Genomic DNA, 17,380 nt, shown 5'->3' with positions numbered 1-17,380 from the left:
ACACTCGAGARGACGTGAGTTGACATACGGGGTCCAGTTACAGCTGAATATTGTGGTGTAAGCCAGGCCTATTAATAGGTCTCATACAATATGCTAGTCTGGCCCCTGCAGTCATCCATCCCAACATAACGTCTCTCATATCTGTTGCAWAAAAGAAATATACCAGTAATAACGAAAAAAATATGACACATTTAAGACAGAGGCAAAAATGTATATTGAACTCATCTGTGCACATCTATTAAATGACAGAATGAGATGAATTTGCTTTCACTTACCAGTAGTGTATGGTGTTTATGGTTGCCCAGACCGCAAGTGTTGCATGCAGTTTGCATCTGTCACTTGCAGGTGTCGATAMAGTCCTCCAGACATGGATCAAAAGTGGAGCCACAGGGCCAAGTCTCAATCCTGTGGATTCCTCATCTCTCCTATACCCTCTTGCCATCGTATCACTATAATTCCCCAAACCTCAGGTTATTGAGGACAAGGAGATAGGTCTTAGAAAATGAAGCAACTTCAGAGTAAATTATTGTACAGTAGCCAAGCTCTCCCTGGCTCTCAAACAATCACCTCTCTGATTTTGATGCAAGAGTAGCATCTACCTTGTAAAATGACATTTTAATTCCTTGAATCTGGTCAGATAGGAGATGCAAGTATACCTGTAAATCTAACATACCCCTTTCAACAGGCTGTAGGCCTAGTTATACAATACAGCCCAGGTATGTAGACCGGTTTCACTCTCAATTGATTCTTTGTGCAAGGGTGTTAATGAATCTAGATGGATTATTTTAGAATTGAATTTTCAATATTACAACAAGACAGTGCATTGGTATTTCTACATAAAATGACATGAAACTGACATGAATATGATATTTACTGTACTGAATAATCAGATCAGTAGATGGCAGTGTATGACAAAAGCGGATTTCTTCCATGCCCAAGTACTTTGATACGGCATTAGGTCATCTATTCAGCACACCATGTCTGACCTCAACATATATTACTTTTTATCGCTTATATGCATTTCAACATCATCAAATGCATTAGGTTAGGTAAAGTCAATAATAGCTAGGTATACAATACACATTTGTTAGCCTATTATAAGACATGCAGTACATACCGGTGACCTGTGTGAATAAAAKACACTAAATYACCAGTAGGTGGCAGCAAAGCCCCATTTTCCACACATCAGCGATATCGTTTTTATTTATACTTCATGACATCCAAAATGATCTTTCCTCCTATTTATAGAAAATATGATTGAATGCTCAATCTCACTTAGAATCTTTCAAAATGTCATGGAATTGGATCTTTTACGAAAAACATATTGTATTTTAAACAATTTTAAGATTTKAATCTTAATCGTTGATGCCGTTWAWWAAATATATATGAATGTATTTAATGTTGTATGCACTATATTCCCTTTTATATATTTCTTACACATACACATACAGTTTATCTGGTGTAAATTGCAAGTTTGCAATTGTTTACAAGTTTGACAATGATATGTAATATTTGTTTTTGACGTAAGAGTATTGTGTATTTGTTGTGCATAACAAAACGGAGCAATTAAATACTAAAAGCACATCCCTAACATTTAAACAAAGCAGAGGTTTGAACGTCACATTGAAATTAATGTACCTTCTTTTTACACATAAAATCGGATGCAAGTGATTTCAATCAAGCTTTTAATCAACCCAACAATTGTTTCATTTTCATTAAGCCGACTTTGTCATTTAATAWATATATATGAAAATGTGTTTTTCCTGTATATGTAAAGCAAACAACTTTCACCCAGTATTTTATCTACAGGGAGAGTAAATAAAGACGACATACAACAGGTCAGACCTTGAACGTCAATCTCTGCGGTCCACACCGGTCAATGCTGCAGGTTCACTGCAGTGAGGAGCAGACAGCGCGTTATAGCAAATACATTTAACATTTCTAAAGGTTTAAAACATGAAGATATTTCTTAATAGATTGATGTCTAGCGCTGGTCCAATTTTAAATGTTTTACAAACACGACTGATCAAACTGCAATGGCACAAGGATGACTATCARGTATATTGATCCCGCATCAATAGATCGAACGTCTTATCATCACCATGTACATGTCAACAATAGCTATATTTATAGCTTATTCTGATGATAAAATATAAAAAAAATCTCATCTCATCCTGAATCATAGCCTATTTTAAAATATGTATTCTTCACATGAAAATATAGTAAACAGTGGGCCTATATAACTTCTCCTTTCAAAAGAGTAGAATTACCAAAAATATTATAACAAACCGTTAGGCTATATATTTGTGCTAATGCATTTTCTTTGCGCTGACATTACCAATATGCACCCTTATTTGGGACTGATTRGTTAGTAAATGTGCACTAAACGTTTTAGTAATTGCTGTTTGATGTCTAGATAATTTATTTTCATTGTGTGCACAAACCTTCCAAATAAATATCYGCATTGATGCTCACATTGACTCATATCTGTTTAAGATCAGTCGGTTAGTCTACAAATAACAATGCATGTTTATTATATAATAGAATACACCTTATTTGGATATTTAAATACGTCTTTCTCCCGTGGCCGACTTTATAGATCAACTCTACAGTAGATATCGGAGCTGGCTTCATCTGGAAACAAGATGTAACTGGAAATGGGACTGTTTGCTTATCTTTGACTTCCAAAAAGAAACAAACATGTAACTTCCAAATAGTTTTCTGTTTACAAAGCAGGTGGACGTGACGTCATATGGGGGTCGTAGCACTCCAAAAAAAAAGAATAACATTCAACTCCGCGTAAGTGCCTCCCCTGGGGCTGCATTGTAATAAGATAGTCCAAAATAGTTCGTTGAATACATCTTGATGTATTGAATCGCATTGCGAAAACAAGCTACTTCTTCGCATTGCGCGTCATGCGAGAGCATTCAAACRGGACTCAGTGTACTGCYTTTTCTGTTACATTAGTAATAACAGCAGCATTGACTGAAGACAGCAGGAGCGCAAGACAACGCTTGTATGAGTGCAGCGCCAGCGGAGGAATATTTGAGTTTTTATTTACTCTACGGCTTGTTGTTCATTTTTCTGCTTTATGGTTACTTGTACAGTCACGTGTGAAGATTTCTTGAAGCTGAACGTACACCAACTTCTTCTCAYGTGGTGGCTCTTGTTTTCCTAGAGGAAATAAACCTGCGTTTTGGTAAGTTTTAACCAAAGTGTTTATTTCTTTCCACCCTCTTTGAGTTTCACTGATTCTCTTCATCGATTCGTACTGTCCACCAACTTAAATTGTGAAGCCATAGTTTGTGCGGACGATTGGGAACAACTTCAAATCATCCCAACAATTATATATTGCAGATGTGTGTATATATATATATATATATTTCATTTTTCATGTTGGTTCCTTTCATGTACTTCACACAATAGTCGGCTGTGCTTTTTCGTTGCCAAGGACCCTCATGCAACACTGTCCGGCGTGTGCAGCCAATAGGGAGGATAGAACTCTTTTATAGATGACCACTAGCTCGTTGAAGCCGATATTCAACAATGTATCCTATATATATATATATATATTTCATTTTTCATGTTGGTTCCTTTCATGTACTTCACACAATAGTCGGCTGTGCTTTTTCGTTGCCAAGGACCCTCATGCAACACTGTCCGGCGTGTGCAGCCAATAGGGAGGATAGAACTCTTTTATAGATGACCACTAGCTCGTTGAAGCCGATATTCAACAATGTATCCTATGCGTCTTTTCAGTATATCAACGATGGAACTATGTATTGCCATTAGCACTAATAACAATACAATAAAACGTTATGAAAGACAATTTTTACATAGGTTGAAAAGTCAGGTAGAATAGCTGTAGATAACCAGTTGAAAGTAGCCTACCAATTCAGAGATGTATTAACTTATTCTGATGTTTTTGAATTAATAAAAAAAGATGTAATAGTCATAGCCACATTCATTCACTGGAATGGAATCTCAAAGTATTCTCATTTAAATGTAACAATTACATTTTGAAATTCATTTATTTTTGGCCATTGAATATAATGATCATTTGGAAAGTACAGCATTCACCACTATCTCATTAATATGCAGAAATTGGAAAACGTTTTTTTCTCTAAAACTAAAAGTTGAGCTATTATAACTGACTCGTTGATAATGATGTATTGCGATCTAGTTTACTATCTGTGTAATGCGAATTTGTAGCAGTGTCGTTATCAGTTGTGCCACAGTTCTTACTATTACCATCACCTTCTACTACTATAGTACTACTACAGTAACTTACTGTACTTTATTATTTGATGTTCCTTTTACACTACAGTTACTACTGCATTACTTTTGCTTCTAGCTACCAACTACTGTAGCTGCTCGGACTACCAACGCTTAAAATGAAAGCAAACGTATAATAGTATAACTAGTTGTACTGTTATTGTCGTTGATGGTGATGATGATAAAGATCAATGGTGAACACCTTACCGTTACATTCTTGCGCCATTTCTAGCTACAGCGTATTCCATATCGTCATAGCCCAGATGTAAAATGAGAGACCAGTTTCAGTATTATCCTCATAGTTCTTAATGTGMATGATGGACTTGTAGTTTGGACGATGGGTTGCCACACCTTGGTTAAGGGCCCCCCTAAAAGCACTCGGAAGTACCTCTCTACTTTAGTTAGCGCTGCACCTAAATCGATAGCCTAGGTGTAGCTTTTTTTTTCTTATAGAAACGCTAACAAAGTTCCCTCATGGCCTGTGATCAGTTTTCWCCCCTGGTGGATTAACAAGACTGAACCCTTTTGTTCAAGCCGCGGGTGCACAGGTGTTCCCCAGCCTGAAATGCAGGTGTGCTTCACTGTTTCATCACTCAACACTTTTGCCCTTATTTTAGGACCATACTTTGTCAACTCCTTGTTTGGAACCTCTGTAGTCATTGYCTGGTAGGAACTATATAAGTCTGTAGCTATAGATGCCCTGTTACAGGGCTTTTTAGTTTGTTGTTGACGTTTACTTTTGGGAAAGTAACCTAATATTTCACTCTGCTGTCTGCGTCAAGGCTATATGGTTGAATGTGGACAAATGGTATCTGGCCAGCATTAGTAGCACGCTGCACTTATTATTGTGCCACTCTGCATCCATTTTTTGATTGCTGCATTTATCATTTTGTGGTTTGCTGCTACATTATGGTAATATGAAAATTAATGTCCTCCCAAGGATTCATGTGTATACGTTTATCATACCTTTCAACCATTTATCAAAATTTAAGCTGCAATATGTAACTTTTGGGGCATTCTCATTGAAAGCAAGTCTAAAGATCTGTTCTATGTGCGCTATTTCTATGCTTCCCGTTCTTAAATTTTGTGTTTGCGTCTTTTACTTTCGGTTTTGTACACTACCTTCAAACAGCTGAAAATACAATATTTTTGGTTTTTGAAAAGATATTCCACAGCGGTTTAGATGGTACAATGATTCTCTACAATCTACACTATACATTGCTTGTTTTGTCACATGAACTGAAATTAGGTGAACTCTTAGAATTTTAGCAACCAKGAAATGGCAGAGGAATTTCTGCATATTGCACCTTTAAGTTTTAGATTTCAGCCAACCAGTCATAAGTTAATGCATCATTTTTTCTCTGATAAAAGAAATGTATGCTWGTAACTGAGAAATAGTATATGACTTGTTCTGTTTTTCATGTATATTGAGTCTTCCTTTAAATCATTCAAAGGACATGTCATGCAGTGCAGTCTGTATTTAGAACAAAGTACATATTGTTTTCCTTTAATTTACTACAGAGCAACTTTGAAGCAAATACCTACTTTTTCATTTAAGTGAACTCTAGCCTCTCTCTTAGCTTTTGTATCGTACCATCACCCATCCCCCAACATCTCCTTTTTAATAAAACTGGCTGCTTGCTCAACCTTAGAGGTGTTGCCCTGTTTTGGGGGGAAAAGGATAAACAAAAGGGTGGAGCACCATAGTTTCATTTGTCTAAATATGAGCATTGTACCCTGTCTGTGTTTTCATTTATGGGCAAGTCAACTCTGCTCTCTAAGCCTAATGGCAATTAAACTGGAAAGCTTTCTGTTTTTATCCCGTTAACTTCATAGAAATGTTTCCATGACAACCTCCATGCAAGTTAAAGCAACCAGAGGTGATCAAGTCTTTTTTTCCTCCCCCCTCCCTCCCTCCCTCCCTCCCTTCCTTCAGAAAGAATGGAATTTGTGTTGACAGTTTTGGCCTTTAATGGCACTTTTGTGCTGCGTGAACATATTTGTTTACCAGGATCATATGCTGCTATCTGTCACCCTAGAAGAGATTGCCTTCTTAAGATAAAAGAGTATATAACATGCTTAAGAGGCCCCCATGCACTGTAATTATCCGCATAATGGTAATGGTGTTTTGTGTGCCCCAGTAACTAAGAGGCCGAGAGCTCAGACTTTTTTAGTTACGCTCTGGGTCACTTCTATAAGCTGGACTTTCTGCTGTTGTGGGTAAGAAACACTGTGACTTTTGGCCAAGAAAAGCTTGTGTTGGRTGGAGTCAGAGGATATGGATTAAACTGAGATTGCAGTTTGACTCAAGACTTAAAGGCTGTGTTAAGTGTTGTCTTTGAAACAAGTCTCAACACCGACGTGTTTATTTTACACTGAGCATTTATTTGACTTTCCGGACAAGTTTGGAGGAGTGTCTCATTGCTCATTGCTTTATGACTCATTTTAGAACAATGGGATACTGATAACTGTTCTCACTTGTCAGTTTGAAACACTTGCCAATATTTCTATTTGTGTTTAACAGTCCTAAATGCTGTGATTCTAAGAAAGCATTGTTTTCGAAATGTCAGGTTGYACGTCACCRTGCCACGATCTCAGGGTTGTTGCACTACAAACAAACGACCAAACACATGAGCGCCGCAGGTTCAGCGGGTTCCCAAAACCTCATAACGACTCCTGTACTTTAACAATGAATCGAACCTACGCAAACTGCAGCATGACTTGTGACTGATGTAAACAGACTTTGCTTTTACCACTAACCAACAAAGCATTGTTACCATTGCAGTCTACCAGTGCAGTCACGCTGTATCGGCTCAGCTAAGGTCTAGCAGTAGATGCTTGATCATGACCTAAGACCATGACAATTGAACCACCGGTTGACCCTTTGAAAGGCCGTTAGTTCTACCTGTTACGTGGACTTGCTGCATTTCAACCTGCATTATCTGTACAATTGTGTGATTTCTGTTTTAGTTGTTTGATTCCCATGCGAGAATAGATTTGATCGTTTTGGGTCACTTCTTGTTCACATTTTTCCCCTGCTTTGTGCAGCCAAAACTTGTTTACTCTATATGACACTCTGTACTCCAGTCCTCGGGGGCCAGAGTGGTGACACACTTTTTCCCCCCATCCCTAGCACAGCTGATTAATCTAATTGCATTTTAAACTGAAGATCACTATTAGTTGATTACTGGAGTCAGTGTGACAACAATCAGGCCCCCAAGGAATGGAGTTACCCATCCCTTCTCTATTCTCTATGCTATSRTCACAGCAGTGTAAAATAATGCCAGCTTTTGCTTTTCTTYAAGTCACGGTTGGAYGGAGAAAGAAGGGACAGTGCACTGGACTGGTGTGAAAGAATGTGTTGGTTGCAGGGTCTATATCAAAGATGGAGGGTCACTCATAGCGAACGGCAAGGTCGCCATCACTCAGGCGAAATCTGCCACCAGCCTGTCTGCATCACTGTAAACAACTACTCACATCAGACAGATTGAGAAATAACAGGGCTATTGTCTTAACTCTACAATTGTTTAACGGTTAATTGAGAAACAAAATTGTGTAATGAGTCGTGTCTAGATCCGTGTGCTAGCTTCATCTTACACTCTGATTAAATTGTTGGTCAAATTAACATGGCGTTTTAAACATCTGGGGCTCATTGAAGTTGTCCTTTTAGGAATTCTAGAAAAAAGGGAGGGAATGGCTAGTATTGATTTGAAGCAGGCATGTGCTGCTCAAACAGCAGGARCACAAACAAACACTGACCTTCCTCTCACTGGTGCTGTGTGTCTCTGAGGACAATTCTGTTGGAGAGAGAGAGAGATGGGAGGAAAAAAACKGTTTATTTCAAACATGTTGTAAAAACACAGGATTTGTGAGGGTAATGCTTTTCGACAGGCACATTAGGCTGCAGAAAGAGCATCGAGCTCGGGGCTGGGGGCATATGGCGCTGCCTTCTGCCGGCGTTGCTCTAGAACAAGTTACAACACTCTGGCAGGGTCACGACTGTCTCAGGTTTGTTCCTTCTGTCTCGCTGGGTCGTCAAGATGAAAACAGCCAGGGAAAAAACAATAGGGCTTTTACAGCTTTTGTCTTTCAGAAATACATGGATGCATTTTAAATGACAAAAATGACTTTCTTGGCTATGATATTTTACAGTGGTATAAAAGGGAGGCCATTTTCAGAAATATGCCTAGCTATTTGTTGTTGTGTCTTTGATATCATGGCCACATTATAATATCTACTGCATGTAGGCTAGTTGATTAGATCATAAATGTCTCTAACAATCCTATTAGCACATTCTAATAGTTTGAATACTTTAATGATTTGCCCATGTATGACAGGTGACATTACAAGCGTAAAAGCTATTTACTAGCTAGCTATTAGTAACACTTCATACCATCATTTTGCCCKCTATAGGGTTTCCTCAAACTTGTTCTTGGACTGTAGGCCTAGTCCTTTTGTCGTAGGGCCATAGTTTTATATCCTGTAATTTCAGAGGGATGGACTTGGACATGAAGATGTGAGATGCTGACGCAGTGTTCTGGTTAGAACAGAGGGGATTGGTTGAGAGTAATTATAGGCTACTGTGTGGCTTGTAGGGTTTCCCTGGATGACAGGGCCATAAGCCTTCATTCAGCCACTTTTATAAAAGAAATGGCCACAACATATGGCCGCAGCAACACAATGGTTTATTTTTAGGATAGTTGATGGGTGGTTTTTGATTTAGATTGTCACTTCTGGCAACCAGCAAGGCAGATGGTGTAAACTTGAGTGCCCATCAGAGCCTAAATACCTTCGGGCAGCTGTTGCTAATAAACTTTTTTTGTGCATTTATTTCCTTCTAACATGGTTTAGGTCAAGAGCAGTCAAACCTGTTACAACACCTGTTTCTGCATATGTAAATCTGTTGTTTTGCCATTTCATTAGACAAGAAAAAAAGGACGAGGTCACTCGTGGTTGCAAATGCGGCTGGCACTGGGCCCACTTGGCACGGTACAAAGAGAAAAGGGGGAAAATACCGAGAGAGAGAATGAGCGATGGAGGGATAAAGAAGTAGAGAATGTTGGTTTCTGTAGGGAAGCCACAAGGCCATAGGATGTCTCCTTTGTTGTAAGCCCTCTATCTGGAGGGCTGCCTGCAATTCTGAAGAGAATGGAGTGGCTCCCAGAGACTACAGGACAGGGAAGAGAAGGCGTTCTCTCTCTCTTTCTCTGTCTCTTTTTCTCTTTCTCCCTGTGAGAGTAGCAGTGAGGCAGGACATGCCCGGGAGCCAATGACTGGCACATGCGTGGCTGCCACGCGCCACACGCTTCCCTCCCAACCCACCCATCATCTGGTGCCCCCCTGTGGCTCTCGCCTCTCAACCACATGTGCCAGGGTCTGTTTGGGCTCAGGGGGCTAATTGTTCTTTGGTAAACTAAACTGCATGCTTGTTGGGTCCCGACATTGAAACCGAGATGGGAATGAAGATCGTGCTCTTTCTAATGCAGTTATTTTTCATGAAGTCTTGAAAGTTTGGTTTATCATCTGGTCTGTGTTGCTGAATGTAACAAATGCACCATGAAATTAAAGGTTATTGCCTGAACGTTGTTCGAAAGCTTGGAAGATTAGTGTTTCTCTGTGCAGAACTAGAGCAGGGAACATAATATGGCTCATTCTTGCATTTGGATGTCATGCTCCTGGTGAGAAATGGATTGACATGCATGCAGAAAACAATGTTTATTGCCTTGTCTTTCCATCTGTCCTCCATTCTCTGGTGATAATGAGGTATTCGAGGCACTTAACGTTGAAGTGTTGCTGATGTTGATGCTGTGAAGCCAATGTGTAATAGAATATATTCTATTCTGTCCCACTCTATTCCACTGTCTCCAGTAGTCTTGACAGACCTGGGGTTGTATTGGCCCCATGCAGTGAGCTGGTCTCATGTGGCCCTACAGAGCCACACCTCCTATAGCTGTGGGTTGTTCTGATTTGTAGTGCTTCCTCTTTCTCTTCACACAAGCAGCCAGACAGGAAGCATTAAAAACAGGCACAAACCCCCTCTGATACGGGAGTTCATTAGAGATGGGCCTTTGATGGGCCTCCTTTTTAAGTGACTACGGTTTCAAATACCTTGATGTAGAAGCTTAAGAAGCCATTGTGCAGTAAGCCCTCCTTTTGATGCGACTTATTTAGATCTGCATAGTAAATCAAGGAGAGTAAATAGCCAGGCAGCAGATGGAAGCACGGAGATAAGGCCCCGGCCCGAACAATCACGTTTGTATTTTGTTATGATGTTGACAGCAGCTAAAACTCACTAATCTAGCTCCACTGATCTGCATTTCAAAGAAATCTCATTTAGCAGCGGGCAGGATAAAGTTCTTCCCATTGTGTCCATTTTATTGCGTTCTTCGTTAATTTATCTGCTGGCAGATTTAACGTTCGCCGGTGCTCGGGGAGGGTGAGAGGAGAGAGAGCGGCGTGCGCTGTGGCGGCGGCGTTGCAGAGAGAGGGGGTCTTAAATTCTGTGAAAGCGGTAACGTCTAGACTGTGAGCCCAAGGTAATTACACGTCCGGTGATGAATAGAATGAGTTTGAAGACTCATCTTTGTTCGGGGGCCTGAATTGCTCGCCTAACACCGATAAGGAGCATTTGGTTCCCTGTAGAAAATATTATTGGCGGTGACTTTTCCGTAAGCCCCCACCGTCGTAACACAGGGATGGTATTTACGTTAAAGATAAAATGATTGTGTACAGTAATCTGACTTGTTAGCATAATGTCCCTCTTTCATCCACAGACTCTTCTATAGCCGCTGTGGAGGTATTTCTGCTCTCCATTTTAAATAGTTTATCTTGACAAAGCGCAGCGCTTTATGTAAATAGCCAATGGTATTATTAGGCCCCTTGAATGCTTGAATGCAGTCTGTATTTATAAGTTGATAGAATTTAAAGATCATTTTTGTATTTAGGCTAAGCGTAAAGATATGTGTGATATTTGTAAATCTCTTGAATTGGTTCCTCTGAATAGAGTATTACGGCTTCACAGRCCAACACTGTATTAAAGTAAACTCAGCAAGTCATTTTGGATGAATGGAACAATTACTGAAAATGATGTTTTTATCCAACTTATAGGGCGGTTACATTTTACCTGAATGTTTATTCACACAAATATAGCTAAGTGTTAAGTAGTTTGATTCATATTTGGTGTGTTATTAGTCCTTTATCGCATGTTTACTAAGCCTTATGTTTACTAAGCCTTCATGCTAGTACTAAACAGTACAGTATTTTCTTTTTAAGTACATCGGTACTAGATTAGATGATTGTGTACGCTAACAGAAACATCACCGTGCCTATTTTCACAATAGACAGTACAGTRTGGAAGGGGAGATTTGTATCCTTTTTCCACTGCATAAATGTTACACGGCAATCTGTGTGCACTGTGCAACACTTCTTTCCCGAAACTCAAACAGTAAAAATAATGACACTTGGCAGGTTTTGTTTTCCGCGGTGCTCTTTGGGCTGAGGGCTTTTTGTACAGTTCAGAGAGCACATTCCACAGGATTCAGCAGTTGCTGGTTGCCTTCAGGGGTCATTGGAATTCGGGAAGAAAAAAAAGAAAGAAAAWTTCTACAGGAACATCCAGGCTGGGCCATTGGTCCTCCCTGTGTCTTAAGTATCAGAGAGAGAGAGGCTGCCTGTAAAATGCTCGCTCAACCACGAGGGGAATTCAAATGTTGCGAGGGGTCAAGTGCTTAAACATGATGTATAGGCATTAAAACGTCTGAGAGGTTATGTGGCTGCAGTTGGTAATTCTTACGGTAATGTAACAAAACATAGCAAACATTAGAAAGATGCATGTGGAAATAACAGATTGATGATTGAGGATTGTTTTATACAGAATTGCAGATAGGTGTATTATAAGGACATGGGACATGTCATTATTGTCGTTAAAACCTGTCATTTACTGTTACTGTACATTACCTAAATTCAGAAGGTCACCCCTCATCTTTCTTGCACAGACACACACACACGCACACACACACGCACCCACAAGTACACCCCTCCATGCACACAAAAGCACTTACTCACACACATACACACACACAAGCATACATTCACATGTACTAGAGCTGGGGGATATGGTCAAAAATAGATATTACGATAAATTGCATTAAAAAATGATTTATTATCCTTTAAACTACAACTACTGCTATTAGTTTGACGGTTGTAGTCATCAATTGTACCATTAACAATCACCCATATTAGCAAACTCATTTCATTTCAAATGTCACATTTCTCTAGTATAGGCTATGTATAGTAATGAAGGATATCCATAAAATGCCTGCGATAAGTGATCGGTATGGTCGGTGTCGATCATTTTCGGTTTATCGTCCCAGCTCTAACATGTACACACAGACACATACTCACTCACGTGCATACAGTCACCTAACAGGCAAATCCATGTGCACTTTGTTGTTCCCAAGTTTATTGCTTTCCCCTAAAAGCTAATAACTCATAGCTCATGTGCAAGAAAACCTACCCACATTTATCCTATACATGTTTGCACAAGCACCATCGGGGGGGGGGGGGCCGGGGGTCATTTACAATGTGAATTGGAAACTTGGTTGATAATGTTTTACTGTATGGGAACATGCTTTTGAGTAATGATTTCTCTCTGATCTGCTCTCCCCCTGCAGATCCTCTACAGACATCTCTGGACTGGAGTCCTTCCCCTCCTGGAAGAGACGGACAACAACCACACGTTTTCACCCTCAGGGTAAGTACTACAACACAGCCTTTCATGTGCTGTCAAAGGTTTTCTGCCTTTGGACTGATAAGGCAGAATTTGACAATTGTAACGTGCTGTGTGTAACTGTGTAACTTGACTTGATTTTTTCCATCCAAGATCATTCATCTCAGAGGTGTCATGCATAACTTTGAGGGCACTGATGGCCAAATCTTAGACTTAGGCATAAAATAAACTATACTTTCTAGATTTTCAGTGTACAAATGGATGAAACTTGCCTGTGCCTCCTTATTTTCAATGGACATGACACCTCTAATCTTAAGGACAAAGGTGTATGATTTTGTTCTAGTTTCTTTACTTGTACCTGGGCAGGAGTGTTACGCTAAAGCCCAGCTGAGGCACAGTTACCACCATAGAAAAATAACAGATCTTCATCTGCCCACCATGATAGAGTTCCACCTCTGCAATGAAACCTGTCAGGTTGTGCCTGTTTGGTCTTCACACTTCCTAGACATCCWATCTACTGTAGCTTTTTGAAGTTATGATATGCATTAGATCCAGCCAATGTGGACTGGGAGGAAGGATATCTGAAAGTCTTCTTAGTGAATGTTGGGGAACGTTTTCTAGACGCCCATGTTTAATTGAGAGTGAGCCGTCTTAACACATCACAATAGACAAGAGGTTATTGACACCGAGAAACTTGGAAGTGTTTGAATGTATTATCTGTACATGCATGAAGGTGGTGTTGAATAAACACCAGAATGTTAGCTCATAACCAATGTTCATTTGTTTAGGATGAAATATGCAACGGCTGTGAGAAGAGCATCCACATTCTGAAGTCCAAAGTGGTGAGTCACACTGTCTTTTACACTGATCTTYTGCATGCCCTTGTGTTGTGTGTCGGTTCGGATTATTATCCGATCTGAACAGTCACATCCACTGCCAATTCTTGTTGACATCAGCTCGAGGGATTCACCTGCACTGGTCTTTCGGGGCTGGAGGTTACAAGACAACTCCTATCAAGTGACGAAGCTCATTCAAAACTTCAAGCGGAGAAGTGTAGATGCATGAATCATCGGGAGACACTGTTCATAAGTCGGTCCTCCATGCACAATTCCATGCACAATTCCATGCACAATTCCATGCACAATTCCATGCACAATTCCATGCACAATTCTATGCGTGTGCACCCTACTGTGCTGTAACGGCACCCAGTGGCACAACTCATAGCTTCTGTAGCCCCTTAGATTCCCAATGAGATTCTCTATGAGACATCCAGTGGTGATAACAGAGGCAGTTTGTCGTCACCAAGTCAGTATAAAACGAGCATAAAGAATCCCAGCCAGCACAGTAAGTGTGACACACACTGATTATGTGACTGCTACTACGGCGGAGGCCTGCCGTCATTACTAATGTGTCCCCACAGCAGCCAGACTGAGACAGAGTCACAGGTGGTGTCTCAGACCGAACAGAACATTGCCAGACGGTAAAACTGCAGTAGCGATGGGGAGGAGAAGCCTCATCATCGTGAGGGGATGGAATTTAGCCGTAATTGGATGGGGGATAGATATCGAATGCTAACTTGACAATGGGTGATTGTTCAGTGAGCAGAGAACAGTTGAAGTGAATTGCTTTGCAGGTAAAATCAAATGTAAAGGTACTGGCTTCTGTGTTTGTAGCCCTCCATAACTTCTCCACTATCAATTATTTGTGTAATTAAATGTATGCTGTAGGTCATTCTCAAGTTTTTTCGTAGAAGTCACCCCACCCCATAAACTTTTGAATTTGAAAAATGTTGTGAAAAAAGTCTTGTTTTGATCTGTTTTTCAATGTGGCGGAGGAGAACTACTCTTAGACAGGTTATTTCCTGAATCCCAGCCACTGGTTTATTTTCATATTTTGACCCAGTCTGAGGAAGGACGTCTATTTGTCTCCGTATTCAGCTGCAGAGTTTTGCCTTTGAGGTCCAAGGATGATTCAAGCGAGGCAGCTAGGAGCCAAGCGGAGCGAGAGGCTGGGTTAGGGTGGCTCAGCTCAGCTGTAGGCCTCAGCCCCAGCCCACATCCCAAGAGTCACATCTTCACAAGACTAAGCAGAACCGAGATTCCCTTCCCTCTTCCACCTAAAAGAGATTTGAATATTCGTTTTTAATTTGTTGAGTATCCCATTTAAATCTTCAAAGATGAACTCTTAAAGCATATCTGTTCTGGAACAGAAGTCCTCTAATCATCCCAAAGAAGTATAATTGACCTAACTTTTGCATTACTGTGAATGTACACATATATCAAATCTACAGCAATTAAAGCATATCTCTGGCTAGTTTATAGAAGCAAGCCCCGGACGGATGGCTTTGCCTCAGACTTCCAATTTGGAATTGATTTCTTGTTATAGATCAGAGCTTCTGTCATTTCATTTCCAAAACCCTAAAGGGTTTTCTGAGCCAAGGAGCCCGGCTGGCTTCCCCCTGAGTAGGAGAGGGTAACCTCCACGGGTCTTTACCCTGGACACCCTGACTACTGGGGAGGGAGAAGAATCAAAGGGACTTGAGTCATCCCTATTGGCAGAGTCCATTGTGGGTCTGATTTGGGATTGAAGAGGATGGGGATGGAGATCAGGCTAGGGCCCGTTTTTCTAATCTTTATCCACCATTAACTCTGGCGCCCAGTGTGTGGCTGGGATCAGGTCATTGGTCAATCCCCCATTCAGAACCACCCCGGAATATTTCAAAGTTAAGCCCCGTCTACAACAAAAAAAGTATTACTCATCAAACGTTCACTTTCTCACTCTCCAGTCCTCCCAAGGATCTGCCTGCCTCCCTTTCTTCCCTTCCTTCTTATATTCCTCTTTTATGGTCCACTGTTTTGTCTTCCTACTTGGAGGGGGAAAAAGAGTTGCCGTTTTGGAACTTCCCCAAGTTTCCATATTCCAGTTTAATGAGGTTTGGTTTGGGGTCTGATAGTGTCATGCTGTGAGCAAATTGGACCAAGAGTGGACCCACGTCCTACTCTTTACAGATCTTTGGTTGGATTAGGAGTTGGAGTTTTTTAAATAGGATTCTGGAATTGTACTTTGCCTCACAGGAAATATATATTTACACCTCATACTTATTTTCACCCTCCCCCTTTGTCCTTCACTTGGTGCAAGCACACCATGTGTAGCCTATTGCTTCTCCACAGTATGTTCCTTCAGTTTCCAAAGTCTAACAAGGTAGACTTAAAAAAAAAAAAAAACGAACTTCAAATCTATTTTATCAAGAAAGACCCTGGCGCTGATATGTTAATACTTTACCTTTTCAATCCGTTTTGTTTGTTCTAAGGTTTATTTGCCTCTCCTCCTGCCTGTTCAGAAGAGGAGTAATGAGGACCCAGAAAGAAAAGAAGAAGAGGCGTCTAGAATAGATAGAGCGTAGAGGAGTGTTTGTCTGGGGTGGACAGTTGCCATGAGAATAGAGTTACAGAAGGGGGCGTCTCTACCTAGCTGCCATCACTCCTGATGGAGAAGACACACTGACTCAATGAGATTATTGATCCAGAGAGGAGAGGAGGGGGGTATGCAAATCAACGGTGTGAATGGCCACGGATGCAGCCCTGGCGGGCGACTAGTCAGTCAGCCAGTCAGTGTSTCTCTAAAGGTCTCGAAGCCTGATCGGATCACACTGGGGGTTGTGTCCCCTTATAGACCCCTCATAGGATAAACTATAGGACTTAAGTCCACCTCCCCATTCAGCATGCATTGGTCACTGCTTGCTAAGTACTTTGGACATGACTGATTGCAGATATTGTCTGCACAGTCGTACTTTTTTTATAAACGAGACGCATCTGGTGTTTCACATGTCATTCTTTCCCCCCCCGACTTAATTGGGAAAGAGCCTGGGTGCGGAAGCCCAGACTGATGGCATGTTTCCAAGTGCATGAGATTATTGTGAAACAAAAGCCTCAAAAGGCATGACATCAGAGCGGCCCTCAAAAGGCATGACATCAGAGCGGCCCTCAAAGGGCATGACATCAGAGCGGCCCTCAAAGGGCATGACATCAGAGCGACTTGACATCGGTTTGAACTCATTATTTCAGGTGGGAAGAGTTACGAGCCGCTTCAGTTGCAGGTGGTCGTGTCCAATGAATTGGTTTCACATAGTTTCACCTGCGTTGTGGCAGGTCTAATGTCGATTATCTCGACAGTTTGAACCTGTGCGTTATCGTCGCAGCATTCAGGAAACACGGTCGTTTTTCTAAACGTATACAACGCCTCTGTTGTTATCTGTTGCTATCTGCTTCCTTCGAATTAAGATAGGTGGGGATTTGTCAATACAATGTTGGCCAATCATGTTGATAGAATGTATGTGTTTTATGAATATATGTGCCCTCCTAACTCCTTAAATACAGT

At 40.8% G+C, this 17,380-nt stretch overlaps 1 protein-coding gene across 4 annotated transcripts in view; it reads left to right on the top strand.

Annotated features, from left to right (window-relative positions):
• The first annotated feature begins 3,187 nt into the window (after positions 1-3,187).
• The window catches only part of foxp2 (forkhead box P2), a 121,719-nt gene continuing 107,526 nt past the window's right edge, over positions 3,188-17,380 (top strand). For all 4 annotated transcript variants that reach the window (XM_024136205.2, XM_024136203.2, XM_070438351.1 and 1 more), the window contains exons 1-3: positions 3,188-3,199; positions 12,959-13,027; positions 13,792-13,845. The gene's annotated coding sequence lies outside the window, so the exon portion shown is untranslated. The remainder of the gene's footprint in view (positions 3,200-12,958; positions 13,028-13,791; positions 13,846-17,380) is intronic.

The sequence above is a fragment of the Salvelinus sp. IW2-2015 genome, unplaced genomic scaffold (assembly GCF_002910315.2).
Source record: "Salvelinus sp. IW2-2015 unplaced genomic scaffold, ASM291031v2 Un_scaffold803, whole genome shotgun sequence".
Taxonomy (NCBI): domain Eukaryota; kingdom Metazoa; phylum Chordata; class Actinopteri; order Salmoniformes; family Salmonidae; genus Salvelinus; species Salvelinus sp. IW2-2015.
This window is presented reverse-complemented; position numbering and strand designations above follow the sequence as displayed.